Raw genomic sequence first — 23765 nt, forward strand, 5'->3', positions numbered from 1 at the left:
CCTAACAGCAAGGTTAAGCTTTATAATACCGTATAGCAATAGCCTAGCAACACCCCATCAACCCTTGAACACCCTAGCAACATCCCAACGACTGCAACTAGCCATGTGATCAGAGAATGACGTCATAATGATGTAAAGAAAAATACTCAGATATAATTTCATTGATTTATTTAATAGGCATAGAAATTGAACATTAAGCCCAACATGTGATCTGAAAAACCTTAAGAAGCGAGCATTCAGATAAATGATTTTGCTATTTTATATAATGTATATCGTATATGTACAATGCTTTTTATGTATTGTATATTTAGCAATGCAATTGGGTAATTTATTGTTTAATTTAATTTTATAGATTTTATGTTATTTTATTGGGTGAAGGTTTACAGAATATGTGTCCGGTGTAGTTCATGCAGTGTTCTGTCTGTTTCATAAAGTTGTTTTGTGTCTAACTCCTGAAGTCTAATGTGATAAATATATTTACACAGTATCTCAAAGGTGCTTTGTGCTTTTCTGCTGTCTGTTCATAGTTTGCTCTGTCAGAATCACACTGATTGATTGAGTTTTCCTGCTTTGATGTTATATTGTATGATATAATAAAGTTATGTTGCACAAACATGTTGTTATGAGATTTGAAGATTTTTGGCTTCTAGCCATTGAGATGACGTTGATGTCCCAATCACCTATTTATCTACCTATTTATGACAGGTGAGTGGTGTGTTTCCCTGCTACTACCACTAGTGAACAGCAGGTGTCAGTGCAGGCCTTAGAAACTAAAGTGTTCATCCAGCTCACTAAAAGAACCGGTTCAAAAGAACGATTCACGCACGAACCGAACATCATCAAAGCTATAGTTACTGGGCTAGTTTAAGCTATAAACAAAACAGCAGCTGTTATATTTTACCAGAAAGCATGTGTTTTATTCACATACTCACAAGATCTGCACAAAGTCTTTTTTAAATAACATCACCATTGTACAGCTCATTTGACCTGGTCAAACGCCTTAAAAATCACAATAAATGTATTGGGCCTCCTTCAAACCGTAGGTAAGTAAACCGAATCTTTCTATCAGTTGGTTTATGACAGCGTTTCCTTAGTTTTATTGTACAAACAATAAACACCTAATATTTTTTAAACTATGGTAAATATCCAGCAGCACATGATAATTTCTCAAATATAATGCCCTCCCTTACAAAAAAGCTTCAAGTAAATTTTATGAAGTAAAGTTCAAGTATATTTTTAAGTATACCTTGTGTAGTAAGTCTATTAATATCAATATACTAGTTGTAAACTTGTATGTGTAGTATTTCAATACTGTTTGGGACTAAATTGACTCACTTTTTAGTGTATGAAAGCATACGTGTAACAGTAGGAAACCTTAAACCTTATGTATGCATGTATGTATGTATGTATGTTAGTAGACTTCTCAGTAAACAACTAGTTTAGTAGTTGTATATGATACATTTTCTTTAATATAAAGACCATAAAAAATATACTTTTATATTTTTTGCACTTTAGGTATACTTCTATGTTCCTATTTAGGTATTATTAGTTTAATTGTGGACTAGCCTACACAAAAATTCAGATGCTCAGAATTATGAACAAATCGGTTTTCTTTATAAATCCAAATTTTCAAGCACTGTAAGTTTAAAAGACTGTATGTAAAACTGTGTATAAAAAGTGTTTAATTTTAAACTTTGTACTTTTAAGTATATATCGGTCAAACGATTGAGTACATATATAGTCCAAACATACTTTATGTCAGTAATCAGCATAAGTCAAGTATACTTTCATAAGAGTTGTGCTTCATGAAGAAGCTCGTCACTTATTGTCTTTAAATCTGAGGCTGATTAAGGCAGAGCCATGAGATGAGACAGACTTGAACTCCTGTTTTTATTGTCTCACAGTAATATAACCCGCTCTAAGACTGTCATAACATACGGCTCCATGCAGGATCTGTAGTTAATGGCCTACAGGTATGTTTTCTCATGCAGGTGTTGTAAGAAGAGGTTGCTGCCGTGCACCAATAACTCATTACAGCAGACACAGATAGTGCTAACCGAATGATATGAGTCTGGATGTCTTGACTTTCAGTTTTACTGAAATTGCCCTTTCAATTTCAAATGTGCTCATGGTAACACTTAGCACTTTGTGTCTAATGCAACCAGTATATCAACAAAATGTGATTTTATGAATTCAGTAATTTTATAGCATAAAACTGATTTGTATAAAACGTACAACCAAAGATTATCACCTGTTTTATAATAAATCATTCACAGGGTATTCTGCACTGCATTTTGGAACTGAAATCACAAATTTTTATCAGCTTTTATGCCAAAAAAAAATCCTATAATATATTATTAAAATGTTATTTGTTGTACTACATTTATGCAGATTGATTAAATGAGCATAATGAAGAATAATGCAAATCACACAGACACACACACACTCACACTCTCTCACACACACACTCACACTCTCACACACACACACACACACACACACACACACACACACACACACACACACACACACACACACACACACACACACACACATGTTGGTCTATGTGGTTTACAGGGACTCTCCATAGGCGTAATGGTTTTTATACTGTACAAACCGTATTTTCCATCCCCTTACACTGCCCCTGCCCTAAACCTACCCATCACAGGAAACATTCTGCATTTTTACTTTCTCAAAAAAAACATCATTTAGTATGTTTTTAAGGCAATTTGAATTATGAGGACATTTGATAAGTCCTCATAAACCACATTTATAGGGTAATACCAGTGTAATACCCATAGTTATACAAATTTGTGTCCTCATAAACCACATAAACAGGCTCACACACACACACACAAAGCCCCTCAGTGGTAAAATGTTTTCATTTGGGGGTTGAATGTGCTTAATTGCCATGAACATATCACAATGCATCATCATTTGTGTTTGCCTACGACTATCATTGTCTACATATTATTATACCACTATTGTAAAGTATATCTTTGAGCTCTGGGAAATAAATTATATTATTTATCTTAAACATATTGCTATTAAAAATAAACTTTATGTTTATCCAAAACAGTGCATTCCTTGCAATATATGCATTTGATATTTTGATTTTAGATTAAATAGGCATGCATTTCATTTTCTTTCAGACTAGAGTTTGTTGATGTCTCTTCTTTTTGTGAGGTAAGGCATCACCACGAGTGAAATAAGAAAACCATAATAAAACGCATACCAGCTCAGCCCAGACTTTAGTCATCCGCACGTAAAACCGCCCTCCGCTGCAGACAGACATGCCTGCCAGCACCTGTGGGTGACAGCGGCCCGTCTGCGAGGGGCTCGTGACTCATCTGTGCAGTAACAGGTCCATCTGGAAGATCTCTGTCTGAGCAGCACCGCATAAACACATGCGTTTGCCTTTTACCTTACACACACAGAGCCTCCCGCCTGAGGCCAGGTGTTGTTTCCCATGATACAAGACACACGCAGACACAAATACAATTACTGCGGAGTACTACGGTGAACAAATGTTAGCTGTGGCTGAGGGAAGTGTTGACCTCCTCACCTGCGTTTCTTCTCTGATGTGGCGCAATTGCCCATTTGTTATCGTTTGATGTCTGAGTGAAAGGCAACTGGACTAAACATGCAGGTCACTCTTTAGAGTCGTTCCTTTCAACTAAGCTGTAGCTGTGATTTTTAGGCAATATCTGAACGTGGGAAGAAAATGTGTTGGTTATTTAGCCTAGCCTGCAGGCCACAGGAGATGTTTCCTGAGAAACTTTCAACTACTTTATTGCTTGTTCATAGATTTCCAGAGATTACCGGCACTTTCATCCCCCCCACATGCTGTAATATACAAGCATAATGCTTATAGAAATTTTAGAAGTGTTGGAAAAGTAAAATAGCCCGGAGGAGCTTATGCATAGTACTTTCCCATGAGTCAAAAATAAATTGAGATTTTCTTATTAAAAGAAAGTGAACCACAAAAGGGAAAATGGATTGTGGGAATGAATGTTCAGCAAATTTTAATATTATTACATGAACTTGTTCATTAGCTGTAAAATATAGTTCTGATTCCAGAGATGGGTGTGGTTCCTTTATCGTTAGCCTAGTTTTGTGGACTCTTTTTAGAACAATATACACTACATTGCCAAAAGTTTTGAGACGCCTGTCTTTCCATGCACATGAACTTTAATGACATCCCATTCTTAATCTGTAGGGTTTAATATGGAGTTGGCCCACCCTTTGCAGCTCTAACAGCTTCAACTCTTCTGGGAAGGCTTTCCTCAAGGTTTAGGAGTGTGTTTATGGAAATTTTTGACCATTCTTCTAGAAGCAATTTGTGAGGTCAGGCACTGATGTTGGACGAGAAGGCCTGGCTCTCAGTCTCCGCTCTAATTCATCCCAAAGCTGTTCTTTTGGCCATCCATTCTGGCCCTGAAGGAGTTTTGTGGCCTTGCCACTATCGTCTTTGACTTTTGGCTTTTTCAGTTGGGGATACCTAAATTTCAGCTATTTTACCAATCTGTCCACATTGATACTATATGATAATTGAAATTGATAGCATCACTTTTCTCCAAAGCAAATGTTGCATTATTTTCCTCTTAACACAGTGACGATGCTTTGAAACAATTGGCATTGTAAAAAGCGCTACTTGATGACTTTTAGGTTGAGGTCAGGAATGTGTGCAGGCCAGTCAAGTTTCTCCACAGCAAACTCCCTCATCCATGTCTTTATGGACCGGCGCTTTGTGCACTGGAGTGCAGTCATGTTGGGACAGGAAGGGGCCATCCCCAAACTGTTCCCACAAAGATGGGAGGATGAAATTGTCTAAAATGTATTGGTTCCATTCACTGGAACTAAGGGGCCAATCCAACCCCTGAAAAACAACCCCACACCATAATCCCCCTCCACCAAACTTTACACTTGGCACAATGCAGTCAGACACGTCCAGTGGCGGCTGCTTTACTCCACTGCATCCTACACTTTGCATTGCACTTGGTGATGCAAGGCTTGGATGAGCTGCTCGGCCATGGAAACCCATTCCATGAAGTCCTCTTGTCCTCATGTTGAGAGAAATCGGGAGTAAGTACAGTGTAAATATGATGGTTGTTGTAGTTCTAGACTAAATGTGAGAGTGCATTTACTCATCTCACAGGCACAAAAAAGATTCAGTATTCCTTAACATGAATAAAATAAAGCAATGCAAAATCGGAGTTCTACGCAAACCTCCAATAGTTAAATATGGTAAATAAAACAAATAATTGTATGCATTTAATCTCACTTTATTGACCAATGTACTTGCTACTGTACTGACCTTTGATTATTCAGTTAAACCACAAGCAGATTTTTTTTTTTGTAATTTTTTTTTTTTGTTGGTGGTGTTAAACTTTCTTCTCCTAGATCCTATTCTTCTGCAATCAAGAAATGCAGGACAGCTGAAGGTTTAGTTTGAGCGCCGCCCTCTACTGTTAACACATTTCCTTTTGATGTAAAAGGGCCTTTACATTTGCAAAAATACAACTTTTATCTTATATAAAACAAACAAGCCCAGCCCGGATGAGAAAAAGTAACGAAATGCATTATAATTTTTTTTTTTAAAAGTCACTTAGTAATGCAATATTATTATGCATTAATTAAAGTAACTTTCCCCAACATTGCTTATAGTTATTGACCTGGGTGAGGTCAATAACTATATATTGAGCCTTAAAGGGTTAGTTCACTTTAAAATAAAAATGATTGCCTGATTTACTCACCCTTAAGCCATCCTAGATGTACTGTATATGACTTTCTTCTTTCTGATGAACACAATCAGAGTTATACACTCTAAAAAATGCTGGGTTAAAAACAACCCAAGTTGGGTTGAAAATGCACTAACCCAACAATTAGGTTGTTTAAACCCAATGATTGAGTTGTTTTAACCCAGCAATTGGGTTGTCTTAAGCAACATTTAACCCAACTGCTGGGTTAAAACAACTCAACCATATGGTTAAAACAACCCAATTGTTGGGTTAGTGCATTTTCAACCCAACTTGGGTTGTTTTTAACCCAGCATTTTTTAGAGTGAATTAATAAATATCCTGACGGTTCCAAACTTTATGCAGAAAGTGGACGTCTGACGTCGTATGACATGCCAGTTATGCTTTATTCGTAAGTTAAATACAGAAGGCAGTCTGGTGGAGGCTAGATATTTTACTTTATGAAGTTTTAAATATGGATATTTTTTTTACAGAACCCCATTGATTCACTGCAGAAGGCCTTTATTATTAAATGCCTGTTCACACCATGGATGATAATGATGATACGGTATAATGATAACAATAAAGAAATTATAAAAATCTTTATAAATTAATAGCAGTCCACACACCACAACTGCAGTAAAATGGGCACAGCGAAATTTTATAATTTAAATATCTTTCTGAATTAATTTTTCCAGCTGACTGATAGCCAATCAGAATCCATCCTGCTTAAAGAAGCTTAAGCATTTAAAATGGCAGACGACAAAACTGTGCGCGCTGAATGGATAAACAACAATATTGTGTATTTTTTCGTGGACACTAATATTGGTATCGTTAGTTATCTTTATTGTTATCATTCTTTACATAAATGAAGAGAGGAAAGTTATAGACTGAAGAACAACTTGCGCAAGTGTGAAGTGGCACAAACATATCCTGGAAAAACTCTTTTAAAGCCTCTGCTTCTCTGTATATGTGACCTAGTTTACATGGAAGGGAGCGACAACGCTTCAAATAGATTTTTTTGGTATGTTATTACTCAGTGTTACTGTCATGGATGATGCTTGAAGGGAAGTGAATGGGAATCATGGGAGGCCAGCTATTTTTCCCATGACACTCATTCACAAATCAATATTGATTTTGTTATTTGTGCATTGCCCATGAACATGAATATTGATGTGCTCTTATAGTTACATGTTCGCTGAGACCTGAAATGTGAAAAATGTCAGTGTTGTTTTTGTTAACTACATTTAAAACTATTTTTAAAAATCTGACTAAAATAAAGCTGAAATAAAATACAATTATATTAGTTTAAAAACTCAAATAAAATATAAAATAAATCTGTTTAAGTTGAAGTTCTAAAATTACTAAAACTAAAATGAATTGAAGATATATTACATGTATAGAACATGTGAACACAAGCTTAAAGCTACGAGATATTCTGCGTGATCTGAATTGTGTTGCATTCTCTGCATTACCTGAAGGGGCGCTATAGTGGGCTTTAAAGCAAACGCTCTTCTTCCATAGTATGTTCTCTTTTTCAGGTCAACTCCTGTCATAGCAGAACAACAGTAGAGCAGAAGGATCGTGCTGATGGCATTTGCACACTTGTGCAAAGTATGTTTACATGTGACCATTGTTTTGTCATGCACTAGTGTAGTGAGCAGGTACAGGAAATGTTGCATGTGTTGAAGTTTGTTGTGTGTTTGTTTATTGTATTTCAGGATGAGAGTGTGTTTTTGACCCTTCTCCCCACTGCTTCAAATCCATGCTGGTGTCCGTTTACTGTTTCTACAGCTGTTTGGGATGTTGTCTTTACTTTGCACCCGTGCTGCCAATATAGCTTCAAATCCCCTTCCCCCTCCTTTCCTACAATCCTCTAAGGCCAGCCTAGAGTCAAAATGAGACCTAGTAGCATGAGTTACACTAGTGACAATGCTAAGATGGCCATTTATATTGCCGCGTTTCCACCGCGGGAGATTTCCCATGCCCGAGGAACTATGGACTTTGGGGTGGTACCCTATATGAAGTTCTGAGTAAAAATGTCCCCCTCAGAAAGTCCCCTGAGGTAGTAGGCTACTTTTTCAATGTTCAGTAACTTTCGGGGTGGGACTTGTGCACTGAACATGCTGATAGTTTGAGTTCATGCAGCATATTTTTTCATCCACCATTTTTTAAAGTGGCCTGACGACGAGGTTCAGGCTTTATTAATTTTATATGCAGAGGACGAAATCCAGTGGGAACTGGAAAGTTATGTTCAGTACATGGCATTGGGCTAATCTTCACTGTACTTTAGACCATGATGGAAATGCAGACAGCAACAGGTCTAGGGGGGAAAAAGTTCCTGGGATAAATTGCTCTGGGTAATTTAGGTGGAAACACTTGACTGTTTCAAAAACTCATTCAGAAACGAAACGATTGGAGACCTAACGGTTCTGTTTCGGCTTTGTTTGGTATTATTAATATTTGGCAAAACATTCTAAATGTAAGTAATTTAATATAAACTTGAACAATATTTATTGCCATTGGTTAAAACTAGATATAAAATAGTGATGAGCCTAAAAGTAGGACAAATGAGCGTCCAGCTCAAGCCTGCACTGGTAGGTAGACATGGCATTTCCAAGACGAGACGAATGGCTATCCTAGACAGGACTAAAAGATTTCTTGATGCTTATATACACCGTACTTGGCAGTGCATGCCTTTAAACAGAGGGAAGATCTCAACTATCAGCCTCTATTTTCACCTATGGCGATCTGTTTAGGGTCAAACATTCCCTCCTGTCCGGACTGTCAGCAACAAGTCATTACAAACAGAGGTCCTCATGAAATTCCTCTGGACATAAGCTCCTGTGTTTCTATTTGAGGTGCCAGCCTGTGCGTGTTTGCGCACTTAGCAGTGAATTAGGGTTACTTTGATATGAAAATCACCTATTGAACAAGTCAGAAGGCAGTTCACATGTGATATACTCACTAGAAATCGCCATAATTAGCTGTTTATGTCCAGGTGTCTGACAAAGCCCCCGCTCAGCGCCTCAGGTGACAGAAGCCTGTTGTATTGGTGCCGTAGACAGATTAGATTGAGATAACAGGTCTTTTTTTTCAATGTGGCTGCTGCCTGCCAGTATGATTGACTTTGAGCTTTTAAGTGTTTGTGGTGTTTTCCCCCACAGGGTAACTGACCCTGAAGTAATACACTCAGAGCTCAGTTTAGCTGTTCAAAGGCGGCTCATTTTACTTGATTACTTGATACTTAGAGACCAAATGCATTGATTATATTTTTTTCTCTCTAATTTTCTCTAACAACATATATTCGGACAATCATACCTCAAATGTACATTTGAAGCTAGTAAATTATTTAAAAACATACACCTACCACAAGGATGTAAATGTATGTGCTTGATGAATTAGACATGCAGCCTACCTTACATTTGAACTATACCGCAGCTTAGAAATTCATGTTTGAGGTTAAAACAACATGAAAGTGTCTTCAAATAATGTTAACCTGAGAAATAGTCAGCTCTGTAAGTAGGCTATAACATTTCTCAGTGAAGTTAAATGAACAAATTCTGTAAAATGGGTCGCATCGCTTCTGGTTCATTTTGTGCTAAAGTTTTTTAGCTTTTAGTGTGGATATTTTAGACTTACTGTTATCTGTGTCCTCCAAAACAGTGACAAAATTCGCATTTAGAAGATATAAGCATTCAAAACTTACTATTTCAATTTTGCCATCTTAAAAGAAGAAAAATAAAAATTACACAACAGCACAGAGCGGATCATGTGATCGAGTCGGTCCAGAGACACGACAGCACAGAGCGGATCATGTGATCGAGTCGGTCCAGAGACACGACAGCACAGAGCGGATCATGTGATCGAGTCGGTCCAGAGACACGACAGCACAGAGCGGATCATGTGATCGAGTCGGTCCAGAGTCACAACAGGACAGAGCGGATCATGTGATCGAGTCGGTCCAGAGTCACGACAGCACAGAGCGGATCATGTGATCGAGTCGGTCCAGAGACACGACAGCACAGAGCGGATCATGTGATCGAGTCGGTCCAGAGTCACGACAGCAGAGAGCGGATCATGTGATCGAGTCATCCAGAGTCACGACAGCGCAGAGCGGATCATGTGATCGAGTCGGTCCAGAGTCACGAGAGCTCAGAGCGGATCATGTGATCGAGTCGGTCCAGAGTCACGACAGCACAGAGCGGATCATGTGATCGAGTCGGTCCAGAGACACAACAGCTCAGAGCGGATCATGTGATCGAGTCGGTCCAGAGACACGACAGCTCAGAGCGGATCATGTGATCGAGTCGGTCCAGAGACACGACAGCACAGAGCGGATCATGTGATCGAGTCGGTCCAGAGTCACGACAGCACAGAGCGGATCATGTGATCGAGACGGTCCAGAGTCACGACAGCACAGAGCGGATCATGTGATCGAGTCGGTCCAGAGTCACGACAGCACAGAGCGGATCATGTGATCGAGTCGGTCCAGAGTCAAGACAGCACAGAGCGGATCATGTGATCGAGTCGGTCCAGAGTCAAGACAGCACAGAGCGGATCATGTGATCGAGTCGGTCCAGAGTCACGACAGCTCAGAGCGGATCATGTGATCGAGTCGGTCCAGAGTCAAAACAGCACAGAGCGGATCATGTGATCGAGTCGGTCCAGAGTCATGACAGCTCAGAGCGGATCATGTGATCGAGTCGGTCCAGAGTCACGACAGCACAGAGCGGATCATGTGATCGAGTCAGTCCAGAGTCACGACAGCACAGAGTGGATCATGTGATCGAGTCGGTCCAGAGTCACGACAGCACAGAGCGGATCATGTGATCGAGTCGGTCCAGAGTCACGACAGCACAGAGCGGATCATGTGATCGAGTCAGTCCAGAGTCACGACAGCACAGAGTGGATCATGTGATCGAGTCGGTCCAGAGTCACGACAGCGCAGAGCGGATCATGTGATCGAGTCGGTCCAGAGACACGACAGCACAGAGCGGATCATGTGATCGAGTCGGTCCAGAGTCACGACAGCACAGAGTGGATCATGTGATCGAGTTGGTCCAGAGTCACGACAGCGCAGAGCGGATCATGTGATCGAGTCGGTCCAGAGACACGACAGCACAGAGCGGATCATGTGATCGAGACGGTCCAGAGTCACGACAGCACAGAGCGGATCATGTGATCGAGTCGGTCCAGAGTCACGACAGCACAGAGCGGATCATGTGATCGAGTCGGTCCAGAGTCAAGACAGCACAGAGCGGATCATGTGATCGAGTCGGTCCAGAGTCAAGACAGCACAGAGCGGATCATGTGATCGAGTCGGTCCAGAGTCACGACAGCTCAGAGCGGATCATGTGATCGAGTCGGTCCAGAGTCAAAACAGCACAGAGCGGATCATGTGATCGAGTCGGTCCAGAGTCATGACAGCTCAGAGCGGATCATGTGATCGAGTCGGTCCAGAGTCACGACAGCACAGAGCGGATCATGTGATCGAGTCAGTCCAGAGTCACGACAGCACAGAGTGGATCATGTGATCGAGTCGGTCCAGAGTCACGACAGCACAGAGCGGATCATGTGATCGAGTCGGTCCAGAGTCACGACAGCACAGAGCGGATCATGTGATCGAGTCAGTCCAGAGTCACGACAGCACAGAGTGGATCATGTGATCGAGTCGGTCCAGAGTCACGACAGCGCAGAGCGGATCATGTGATCGAGTCGGTCCAGAGACACGACAGCACAGAGCGGATCATGTGATCGAGTCGGTCCAGAGTCACGACAGCACAGAGTGGATCATGTGATCGAGTTGGTCCAGAGTCACGACAGCGCAGAGCGGATCATGTGATCGAGTCGGTCCAGAGACACGACAGCACAGAGCGGATCATGTGATCGAGTCGGTCCAGAGTCACGACAGCACAGAGCGGATCATGTGATCGAGTCGGTCCAGAGACACGAACACACAGAGCGGATCATGTGATCGAGTCGGTCCAGAGACACGAACACACAGAGCGGATCATGTGATTCAGTCGGTCCAGAGTCACGACAGCCAGTGCCGTTTCTAGGCATAGGCAAACTAGGCGGTCGCCTAGGGCGCCAACAGCTGGGGGGCGCCAATGAGCCCCCGCCCCAACAAGATTTTTTAGTTATTTCATATATATTTTATTATTAATATTTCGTACTTTTGCTATTTCAAGGCATTATGATTAGTTGCGATTATTGGAGTGAAGTCGCCATGGTAATAGTGGCGCTACTGTAATGAAATGAGATCATGTAGAGGGCGGCAGGGAACGTCGTCATCCGTGGCGTTGTAACGCTTGTGTCCGAGTGAAAATGCGGATAGCTCACTTAATGTAACTGGAGTGGATGCAAACACGGAGGCGATTAACATCAAACAGATCGCACTTTATTCCCCGCTGAACTCTCATCACAAACTCCCTTTCCGTCCACAGCATTACTTAATAAAACAAAATAACTGACTGTTAGCGACAGAAAACAGAAAATAATCCCCACACATGGGAGCTCAAGACTCAGTGCGCACATACACAAAATGCAGACTTCGTTTGCAGGGAGCGCGTGCAACTCTTAAAGGGGCCACACTATATTTCTACTCGTTACAGCGTGCTTTAGTTTCATCATCATGAAAAGGTCAAAGCCATCAGGGGCTCAGTATCGTAAAAAGTAAAAGAGGAAATATAAAAAAAGAAAGCGAAATATACAGGTATGTTAGCCTACTTATTGGTTACTTGTTCTCTACTAAGCTGGTCGCTCTATCATAACGTTGAACAAAACATTACACTGAGTATTAGTACTGGACGGACCACACGCCATGCTCATTTCAGGTGCAGAACATTACAGCAGTTCATTTGAATATATATATTTTTTTTACATCAGAGATAGCTGTTTAGTGTAAATTGATCAAGTAGGCTAATACTGTCATAACCATGGGCGTCACTAGGCCCTTTTTTATGAACTTATGCCTTAGCCCCCCCTAAAAAAAAATGTGATTAACCTTTAAAACATATGTTATATGAAACCGGCGTGAGGCTTCGGCTACGGCTTCGTCCCGTCTTTTAGTCTTTGTGTGACTGTGTTCTTCAATCTGCAGCGGCACCGAGTGACATCGTTTTCAAGCTATTGTTATCTCATTTTTTGGCCTTCAGAACATCTTAAAATACACACATGTAGATCATAGAAATCAAAATTTTCTCGGGGGAGCATGCCCCCGAACCCCCCAACATCTGTGATCTCAGTGATAATAAACCTAGCTACATTATTCGATTAATGCATGTACAATATGCCCATGAAATAAGGAAGTCATATTTACTTAATAAGTTGTAGTTTAAAAAAAAAAAAGGGGGGGGGGGGGCATATGAATCTCGCCTAGGGTGCCAGAAAGGCTAGAAACGGCCCTGACGACAGCACAGAGCGGATCATGTGATCGAGTCGGTCCAGAGTCACGACAGCGCAGATCGGATCATGTGATCGAGTCGGTCCAGAGTCACGACAGCACAGAGCGGATCATGTGATCGAGTCGGTCCAGAGTCACGACAGCACAGAGCGGATCATGTGATCGAGTCGGTCCAGAGTCACGACAGCACAGAGCGGATCATGTGATCGAGTCGGTCCAGAGTCACGACAGCACAGAGCGGATCATGTGATTGAGTCGGTCCAGAGTCACGACAGCACAGAGCGGATCATGTGATCGATTCGGTCCAGAGTCACGACAGCACAGAGTGGATCATGTGATCGAGTCGGTCAAGAGTCACGACAGCACAGAGCGGATCATGTGATCGAGTCGGTCCAGAGTCACGACAGCACAGAGCGGATCATGTGATTGAGTCGGTCCAGAGTCACGACAGCACAGAGCGGATCTTGTGATCGAGTCGGTCCAGAGTCACGACAGCACAGAGCGGATCATGTGATCGAGTCGGTCCAGAGACACGACAGCCCAGAGCGGATCATGTGATTGAGTCGGTCCAGAGTCACGACAGCACAGAGCGGATCATGTGATCGAATCGGTCCAGAGTCACGACAGCACAGAGCGGATCATGTGATCGAATCGGTCCAGAGTCACGACAGCACAGAGCGGATCATGTGATCGAATCAGTTCGGTTCGCAATTCATTTGAAATTGATATTTCGATAGCACTGAATTAATGCTGGATGGAGTGAATATTTACTCTGGATGGAGTGAAAACCTGCAAATGCACCTTATTGTTTCCCGTATTTCTAAACCTATGAATGACTTTAATCTAGGTAAAATATATTTATACTACAATATAGAAAAACAAACAGTGCATGTATCCAAAACACTAAAAGTATCCAGAAGTTTTTAGTTTTTTGCCAAATTGGCTCCTGTGATACATTTAAGATTTTAACCTGCTCTTGAATGTAGTTTTAAACACAATATTTTACATAATTATTAATAATAATACGGTATTATTTAGCTTATTTGTTTATGACTTTGCTACAGTAGCCCTGTGATAAGTTAAAGACAGCTGGTTCTCAGACATACGCAATAATGTACATATTTGCATTTAGACTATTGCCTAAGGTGTGTTGAGCAAATGATGGGTTTTTGTGAAACTAAATTCGAAATTATGACAAAAGCAAAGCCTCATTTCTCCACAGGATATTGTATATTCTTACTCCGACTGCTAATGAATTTCCAAAGGCTTGTGTCTACATTAAGGCTGGACTCAAATGAACTGTTTATATTTAACTGTATATTTAAATGGAAGCATGCATTGACCTGTGATTTTCAAAATGATGCTTCTTAAAAGTACTCAAGTTTGAAGAGCAAGTCACCTGTTTAACCCTGAAGTTTCCATCGTTGAAAGTTAAAATGTCATTCATCATAGCCCAAATGGCACCATGACTCCATAATACAATCATAAGCACGTCCGGATTGTGTTGAAGTGTATTGCTCTAGCTGTCTGCCCTCAGGGGGTTTGTTTGAAGCTCTGCGCTGTGGCGGAGGGACGTACTTCTGTGTCACGCTGACCAGGGTTAAATCCAGAACTGCTCACCCCAAAAACTGTGGGCGAGGTCACACCCCTAACGAGTCTTTGATGCGTCTCTTTTCTCATTTGAGCGCAACAGACGCCGGGAGTGCAAGCAGAGACACACATGTGCACACAAACAAACACAGATGGTATTTTCCCTTAGAAAACATATGGACTTTTTCCAGCTCTTGGAGCTAAACTGGCTAATTCCCCCTATCTCCTGTTCATCTGATTTAACCTTTCCAGAAGTACCTGATCCCAGGAGAAATTCCCTTAAAGCCCAGCAGGACCGGCCTCTAGACTGTGGGAACTGCACTGTTGACTCTTGCCCCATAAAAACTGCTTGCAATTACAGAGAGAAGGACAGCCAGACATAAATTAGACGGAAATCCAGCTGCCCATCACTGCACAGTGCTTTATAATCAAGCTCATCAGACTGAGGTCAGTAAGAAGTGGCGATGCCACTTATTTTCTGTTTCATCCCATACCAGGAGCCATTCTAGGATTTCAATATTAGGGGGGCTCAGCCCTCAATGAGGGTATGATTTAAGAATAATATATTGTTTGTATACTCGGGTAAGCATGATCAGTACAGGAGGTACACAACATATTAAGTCAAGTTAAATGAATTTGTAATCATAAATAACCAGCTAATATTCATTAAGAATATAAACAATTTTAAAATATTTTTATATTTGTTCAACACATTTACTATTTTAAACACTGCTATTGTTACCTACATTTGTGAAGTAAAATTTACTTTAAAGATCTACATTTATAATTTTCATTCATGGAGATAACATGGAAAACGTGCCATGCTTTAGTGGAGTATTTCTGTCAACTGGTGAAAAACAAACACTTTTAACATAAATTACATGAAATGACCACTATAACCAGTAGATGGCAGCAGAGGAGCACTCATTAGCTCATTTGCACTCCCTTTTATAGTTCTTTTTGTGTTTTATTATAACAAATCTTTGCAATTATATTTTACTGAAGTATGATATTAGCCTGGATTCCAGCCGAACTTAGCCCCGCCCACCACATTTTTAGGTCGGGCGGTTCGGTCTGGCCTCGCTCCATAGAGGAGTAATTATCTCCGAAAAAACTGTTCGGACCAATGAAATCATCAGGGCGGGCTTTAGACGATGATGGACAGATGATCAACGGCATCAAAGGGGCTTGGATTATATTTGTTCAAATCCTAAACGGAGAGCTTGTTTGTATCTGCATTCACCTTCACAATTTCTCTCAGTAATGATGATCATGTTGGGTAAGTACTCTGTGTATCATTAAATTCTTTTATTTTTTTACAACACCGGCAAAGATCGTGTATTCCAGCCTGATTTCAGCGTGAGTGCAGACAGGGTTTCCAAGTTACAATAACTTCTTGGGGGGTTCTCCGGAAGAAAAAAAATGGTGTTTGGGGGGTAAAATGTGTTATTTTTGCAAGGTTGCCTGCTAATATTCGCACACATGGGTCTATATATCACATAATAGTCGCTTCAACCCGCGGACATAGAAAACAACCCGCGGGGGAAAAAATGCGGACTTGTCAACACAGTGCAGTTGAGCTCTGTTGACGTTGCTTCGTTGCTCTGATTGGTTGTAGCTCTATCCAATTGAGGTCTTTCCAGGTTTGGTTGAAATGCGAGCCCATAATCACAGCCCAATGGAGCAGTTTCAGACTCAAATTCTGACTAGAATTGAGTATGACCACGTCAGGCTAGTATGATATAGGAAAAGTTACATTCTCATGCCATTTAAATTGAAGGAATTTATAAAAATAAATAAGCCCAGATATACAGTGAATGGGAAACCATCTTAAATTGCTCCCTTATCCAATTATGTAAACTTTATGACAAAGAATACACTGATCTCGGATTGAAGAACATGCTGAATAATGCAGACTGAAATACAAGGAGGAGCCGAAGCTTTTCGCCGGTCATATGAGTTTTAAAGAGGGCCGAGGCGATCATGAATTAGTGTACAGATTACAGAGGTAATCGCAACTGTTAAGTGGGGTTTGTGTCGAACTTTATGGGGGCTAAATTCCTCCTAAAATGGAATTACCCCTGTCCCATACCGATATCACTTTATGTAATATTGAATAAGGATTGATACTTATTTTCTGAATGCTCTTTTACCAAGATGCCCGTGTTGAATCATCACAATTAACATGAAACAATTGCACATATGTTTTGAGAAATCTGACCTGAAACAGTTTGGAAAAGAAGACGACATTTGAAATAGTATGTTCATGGTTCAGTTCACTTGAACACGTATAGTGCGTTGAACACGGAATAAACACGGCACAGCTGTTGTCCTGATGTTCCTCCTGTTTGCCATAGTGTAATTCGATCAGTCTCTAAATCTCCAGCGACGGCCGCGCTCGATCGCAGACCTGCATGTTCATCTGCCTGGTAGCTGAGATCACTTCTTTCTTTTTCTTTTTTCAATCCGGGATCGTATTGATTCACACAAAACATGGAACATAGTAATGTGATGGATTTATTTGTAATGAAATTCCCTTGTTAATTTGCATGGAGAGCTTACACAAACTGTAACAAGATGGCGGTGGGTCACTTGTACAGAGACGTTGAGCATCACGTTACTCTCCGTAACATCAGAGTCTGACTCCAACACGTCTCTCATCTCGTCCAGACTCACACAGCTCTAAACTCTCCAAACTTATGCTGATACCATTATTGCTTTGCTGGTCCTTTTGGTGTTTGTGCCTCCGCAACATGTTGTAAATCAGTTTTTTTGATAAGTAACATTTTGCTTATATATTGTATATTGTATTGGAATAGCTTATTTATACTTATACTTATATATATATATATATATATATATATATATATATATATATATATATATATATATATATATATATATATATATATATATATATATATATATATATAATATAAGTACATGCCTCACAACATATGCCTCTGCAACATATATATATAATATACAGTGCCCAATTATTGGCAACCCTGTTTAAGATGTGGTCGTAAAAAATTCTCCTTTTTTTTAAACAACATAGAACCAAAATGCAAAATAAGAGAAAAATCCTACTTTTCGTTTAAGTATATTACTTTGGTGGTTAAAAAAAATCACAGATTTGGAAAGAAAAAAAAACCTTGAAATCATGTGTCCCACAATTATTGGCACCCCTGATGTTAATACCCCTTTTGCCAACAAGAGATCACTTAATCTTCTCCTATAACATTTCACAAGATTGAAGAACACAGAGAGAGGGATCTTTGACTATTCTTCTTTGCACAATCTTTCTAGATCATAGTGTCATGGGTCCTCTCTCATGCACTCTCTTCTTTAGCTCGCCCCACAGGTTTTCGATTGGGTTGAGGTCTGGGGACTGAGATGGCCATGGGAGGACCTTGAGTTTGTGACTGCTGAACCATTTTTGTGTAGATTTTGCCACATGTTTTGGATCATTATCCTGGTGATGACCACCCATCTTCAGCTTTCTGGCGGAGGCCATCAGGTTTTTATTTAAAATGTCTTGGTAGTTCAAAGCATTCATAATGCCATGCAACCTAACAAGGTTCCCAGGGCCTTTGGAAGAGAAACAGGCCCACAGCATCACAGATCCTCCACCATACTTCACGGTGGGCATGAGGTGCTTTTTGGCATACTAATCTTTTGTTTTACGCCAGACACACTTAGAGTGTTTGTTGCCAAAAAGCTCAATCTTAGTCTCATCTGACCAAAGCACACGATCCCAGTTGAAGTCCCAGTACCGCTTAGCAAATTCCAGACGTTTACGCTTGTGAGTGTTAGTGAGAAAAGGCTTTTTCCTTACATGCCTCCCAAACAGCTTGTTGGCATGTAGAGACCGTCTGATGGTTGTTTTGGAGACTTTGTGACCCCAAGATTCCACTCTTTGATGCAATTCTGTGACAGTGAGCTAAGGACATTTTTTTACTTCACTTACCATCTTCTTACTATGCGTAAGATAAACTTGGGACCTCTTCCAGCCTTGTTTGTCACTGTTTATTTGTTTTAAACTTCTTAATGATTCCTCTGACTATAGATCGGGGAAAGTTAAGGCAAGTGGCTATTTTCTTGTAGCCATTGCCTAACTTATGAAGGTCGACACTCATCTGCCTTTCTTGAATGGTGTGTTTTCTTGTCTTTGCCATGTTGACAAATGGGTAAGAGAAATAGGCCTCTGTGTCACATCATATTTATACCCCAGGGAAGCAGGAACTCATGAATTACTAATTAACATTTCCTAGATACCCTAACCAACTTTAGCAACTACAGAAAAATATATTTAGAAAAAAATAAATTACATTTTTCAGAGGAATTGTTAGGGGTGCCAATAATTGTGTGACACATGATTTCAAGTTTTTTTTCCCCTAAATGTGTGATTTTTTTTTTTTTACCACCAAAGTAAAAAACTTAAATGAAAAGTTGGATTTTTCTCTTTTTTGCAACATATTTTTTGCACGTGTGTGTGTGTGTGTGTGTGTGTGTGTGTACACATTTGGAGCATTTGTAATATAAATAAATATGAAATAAATAAAATTTAAATAAATACAAATTCAATTATAATAATACATATTTAAATTTTTTTATTTATTATTATTATTATAGTGCTAAGTGTCAGATTTAATAAATCTTGATAGGAAGATTTATTTTTACTGTTATTCAAAGTTTTTATTTAAATATAGACAGTAAATTATTTGAAGTTTTAAATCTTAAAATATTGTTTTTAAAAACACCTTTGTCAGGTTTATATGTGAATATTTTTAATTTTGAAACATTTTCTACAGTGAGATTGAGGGTTAAAGACAATTAGCAAAATAAGTCTGTATTATATTATGAATATTTGTATTCTAATTATAGATTATATAAATATTAAAATATGAAATAAATAAATAAAATTGTAGTATTGATATATACCATTATTAAAAAATAAGTACTATAATAGTGCATTATATTACCAATGTCAGATTGATTAACTAAATCATAGATAGACACACAGACAGACATTGGGAGCTGCAAAACTTAAAGTAGAAAAAAGCTTAACTTCTGTCAGGTTTTCCTGTGCTTTTCCACCAAACACTTTCTGACCTTCATTCTCAGGTCTGTCCTGATGTCAGGAGGTCATAAAAAGAGCCGTAATTCACATGCCATGTTCCCACAGCGCCTCTCTCTCTCTGACCCCACAGAAGGGAGGTTACGCCTGAGAGGCTGAAGTGAAAAGGCCTGTCCTCTGATTTATGACCTTCTGCTGCCATCGGATCTTCTCCTGCACCGGGACGGGGTTTTGTGAAGCACCGAAACAGACCCTCCCAGAAACCCCCAAGAGTTTTAGGTTTCCAAAGCCCATCGAAGTAAGTTGTGAAGCTTTCGCACATGTGCAACGATTATCATGATTTCAGGAACTTAATGTTACCCTGAAAAATCATTTGAATATGGGCATTTTAATAACAAGATTTAAATATGTTACAAGAGATATCAGATAAATGCTGTTCCTTTGAACTTTAAATTCATCAAAGAATCCTGAAAAAAGTAAACATTGATAATAATCATAAATGTAAATTATCATATTAGACTGATTTCTGAAGGATCATGTGGCACTGAAGACTGGAGTAATGATGATAAATTCAGCTTTGATCACAGGAATAAACTACACTTTACTATATATTCACATAAATTGGAATAATATTTAACAATATGACTAATTTGACTGTATTTTTGATCAAATAAATGCAGCATTGGTGAACATTTAAATGTAATCTTACCCTCTTATGTTATATATGAATAGTCAACAGTGTCATTTATTCAGTTCTTATGTCAAAAGTCAATAATATAATGTGTCCAAAACAATATTAAACGCTAAATCTCCCTTTGGTTCATGTCTGAGGATGCTTTCTATATAAAACACCTATTTTTAGGTTTCTTTTGCAGGTGCATGTCTCGATTTCTTCCTGTTGTAATTCTGTGCTCTGTTTAGTGTTGTTATTTTACTCCTCCAGCCTTCCTCCACACACTACAACACCATTATCATGCATTATTTTCATCTGGATTATTTTAGTTCTCTTCCGTCCACGGTCTCCCCTTTTCTGACTGCGGTCCACGTCATGTTGTGTAATGTTTATGCCAGATCAGATCATTCTGGCCTGTTATCCGTCCTGACTCATGCACGGCACTGGCATATTGGAGCTGCTGGCCCAGAAGAATTAGGCCAGATTTGCCACACTTCACAACCCCAGCCGGCCCTGATGCACATTCCCTCCAAATGCACGAGGGCGATTGTGAACAGAGTCTCATTATACCACCGTGGCACAATGAGAGTGGAAATCTTGGCACGCTCCTTCTTCAGCAACCCCAATCCTTCTCAGACAGAGTTCAGATGTGTGGTGCTCTTTGTCTGATGAATGCTTTGTAGGCTTCTCAGACTGTATAATTGTGCTTTTACAGTGCTTACAAGACCACCCACGGCACCACAGCATCAAACACCAACCTACCCAAAACCTGATCACTGCTCTCCTGCTGCATGCATCAAACACAAAAGAGATGATTCCTTCAGGAAATGCAAATCTATATTTTCCTCTGCTTTAGTTTTGTTGTTGTTGAGAGAAACACATTTAATCTGCTTTGAAACAAAGGAATGCATGAATGTAAGTGCGTCAGCAGTGTGTGTGCACTACAGTACAAGCATTGGTTTTACTTTAGGAAGTTTCCTACAGGTGTATTTGATAAAATAGATAGGTAGACGGACAGATGGATGGATGAGAGATGATGGACAGATGGATAGATTGATGGATGGATAGATAGATAGATAGATAGATAGATAGATAGATAGATAGATAGATAGATAGATAGATAGATAGATAGATAGATAGATAGATAGATAGATAGATAGATAGATAGATAGATAGATAGAGACGGACGAATGGATAGGCGGATGAATGGATGGACAAATGGATGGATGGACTTTAGGAAGTTTCATACAGGCTTTTGATCAAATAAATAGATTTGATTAGACTGGACGGACGGACGGAGGGAGGGAGGGAGGGAGGGAGGGAGGGATGGATGGATGGATGGATGGATGGATGGATGGATGGATGGATGGATGGATGGATGGATGGATGGATAGATAGATAGATAGATAGATAGATAGATAGATAGATAGATAGATAGATAGATAGATAGATAGATAGATAGATAGATAGATAGATAGATAGATAGATAGATAGATAGATAGATAGACAGACGGATGCATGATAGATGATGGACGGACAGATGGATGGATAGACAGATGGACCGATGGAGACAGATGGATTTAGTATATAAAAAGAAGTGTTGAGTCAATCTCTCAGGGCTAAATCAGTGAATGCACCGCTGACATCCTCACACACAGAAATAAAGTTGGGTAAGACTGAGACAAGCACTGCGAACCTGATCTCTCGACCCGTCCTCCCCGCAGGAGCTGCCCGAGGGGGATGTCAGTGTGCGAGGGAGGACAGGAGCAGCTTGATAACCAAACGTGTAAAAAAAACGATATAGACAGGACCAAAAACAGGATGTCACAGCAGGCTACTGCGTTTGGGAGGCAGGAAGACGACTGCTGTTTCATTCACATGTGCATCTGAACGAAGAGAGGAAAGACAGAGGTGGGGAGGAAGAGGATAACCTGATCAGCCCGGCAAAATGGACGGTGCTTTTTGTAGGATTTAACCCTCAGAAATCCCAACACAGATGATCTATTTAATGCCCTTAAAGTGTTTTTTTTAAGGAGCTAATGGTTGTGCTAATCTTATTCATATCTTCTGAGGGTTCAAATCAACATGTTTACTTCAACACATTCCTGGTGTTACTGTGCACAATTTATTGGTGTATTTTATATAATAATAATTAAGAAAAACAAAAAGAAGTCTTCTTAAGCTTCCATTGAATTTTTTACTTTATTTATATATAGCGGTTTTACAGTGACGATTGTTTCAAAGCAGCTTCACAGTGTTAAACAGGACAATATTGCAACAAAATTTGATTTTGCTGTACAGTCGTTCTGGAGAAAACAGTGATGTTATCAGCTTATTTTAATTTATCATAGAGCGACAATGTTGGCAGATCAGTATCATAGTTTATACAATTAATTAAGACCTAATAAATTAATTTTATTTGTATATTTAGTTGAATAACTTACATCGAAATTTTAGTGTCCCCAAATGAGCAAGCCAAGCCAAAGGCGACATGTAAAAAATGAACAAAATTGTGAATCTCTGAAATGACTTTTCCTTTTTAGTTCTCAGCTCATCTCCTCCAACCACCTGAGTCCAATCCTATATGTAATGACCACTTTTGACCATCCAATCCTGTTGGATCAAAGCCCTGCCCTACATTTCCCACTTGGAAATTTCACATCATGTAAGTAAAATTAGTTGCAAAGACTTTTTTTGTGTGTTCATTTTGTTCATGTGGATGAGGTGCATTGGTGCATTTCACTGAAGTGATTTACATGTTGTGCGGATGCTTTCAGAATAACAGGCACTTGAGCTTCAGCGAGTAATGAGCTGTGTGCTGGAATGAGACAAGAAAATGGCAGGATTTCACTGAGGTGAGGCTCAAATGTACATTTATTGTTTCCCCATTTTGCAAAAAAGTTGTTTAGCAACCGTACCAACACTGAAGACCAGAGATAAATCTAAGACTGACAAGTGTGCAATCATCAGCTCTGTACGAGCATGCAGCTCTCACTTCACAGTGCTTTGATTTATAGCATTACACATTTGGACCGTACAATCATTTTTATTTCCACTGACATCATCGACAGGGTTTCCTCACCTTCCACACTTATCTGGTTTGGGAAATATGACGCAATCCATGCAGGCTTTTGTCTGTGGTCATTACTGAATAATGATTAAAAATATTCGTTTTACAAACGGCACTCTACAAGAGCAATTTCTAAGAACCAAAAGTTTTGAGGGTCAGTAAAACTTTTCAATTTTAATTGATAATAATATTCAATCAAAAAATCT

General features: G+C 39.8%; 1 long non-coding RNA gene across 1 annotated transcript in view; it reads left to right on the top strand.

The window, feature by feature from the left end:
• Positions 1–850: 850 nt before the first annotated feature.
• The window catches only part of LOC137083551 (uncharacterized), a 67584-nt gene continuing 44669 nt past the window's right edge, over positions 851–23765 (top strand). The window contains exons 1-5 of the long non-coding RNA XR_010906517.1: positions 851–1043; positions 14989–15183; positions 19950–20114; positions 23033–23154; positions 23267–23344. This is a non-coding gene — a long non-coding RNA (uncharacterized lncRNA). The remainder of the gene's footprint in view (positions 1044–14988; positions 15184–19949; positions 20115–23032; positions 23155–23266; positions 23345–23765) is intronic.

The sequence above is a fragment of the Pseudorasbora parva genome, chromosome 7, assembly GCF_024679245.1.
Source record: "Pseudorasbora parva isolate DD20220531a chromosome 7, ASM2467924v1, whole genome shotgun sequence".
NCBI lineage: Eukaryota > Metazoa > Chordata > Actinopteri > Cypriniformes > Gobionidae > Pseudorasbora > Pseudorasbora parva.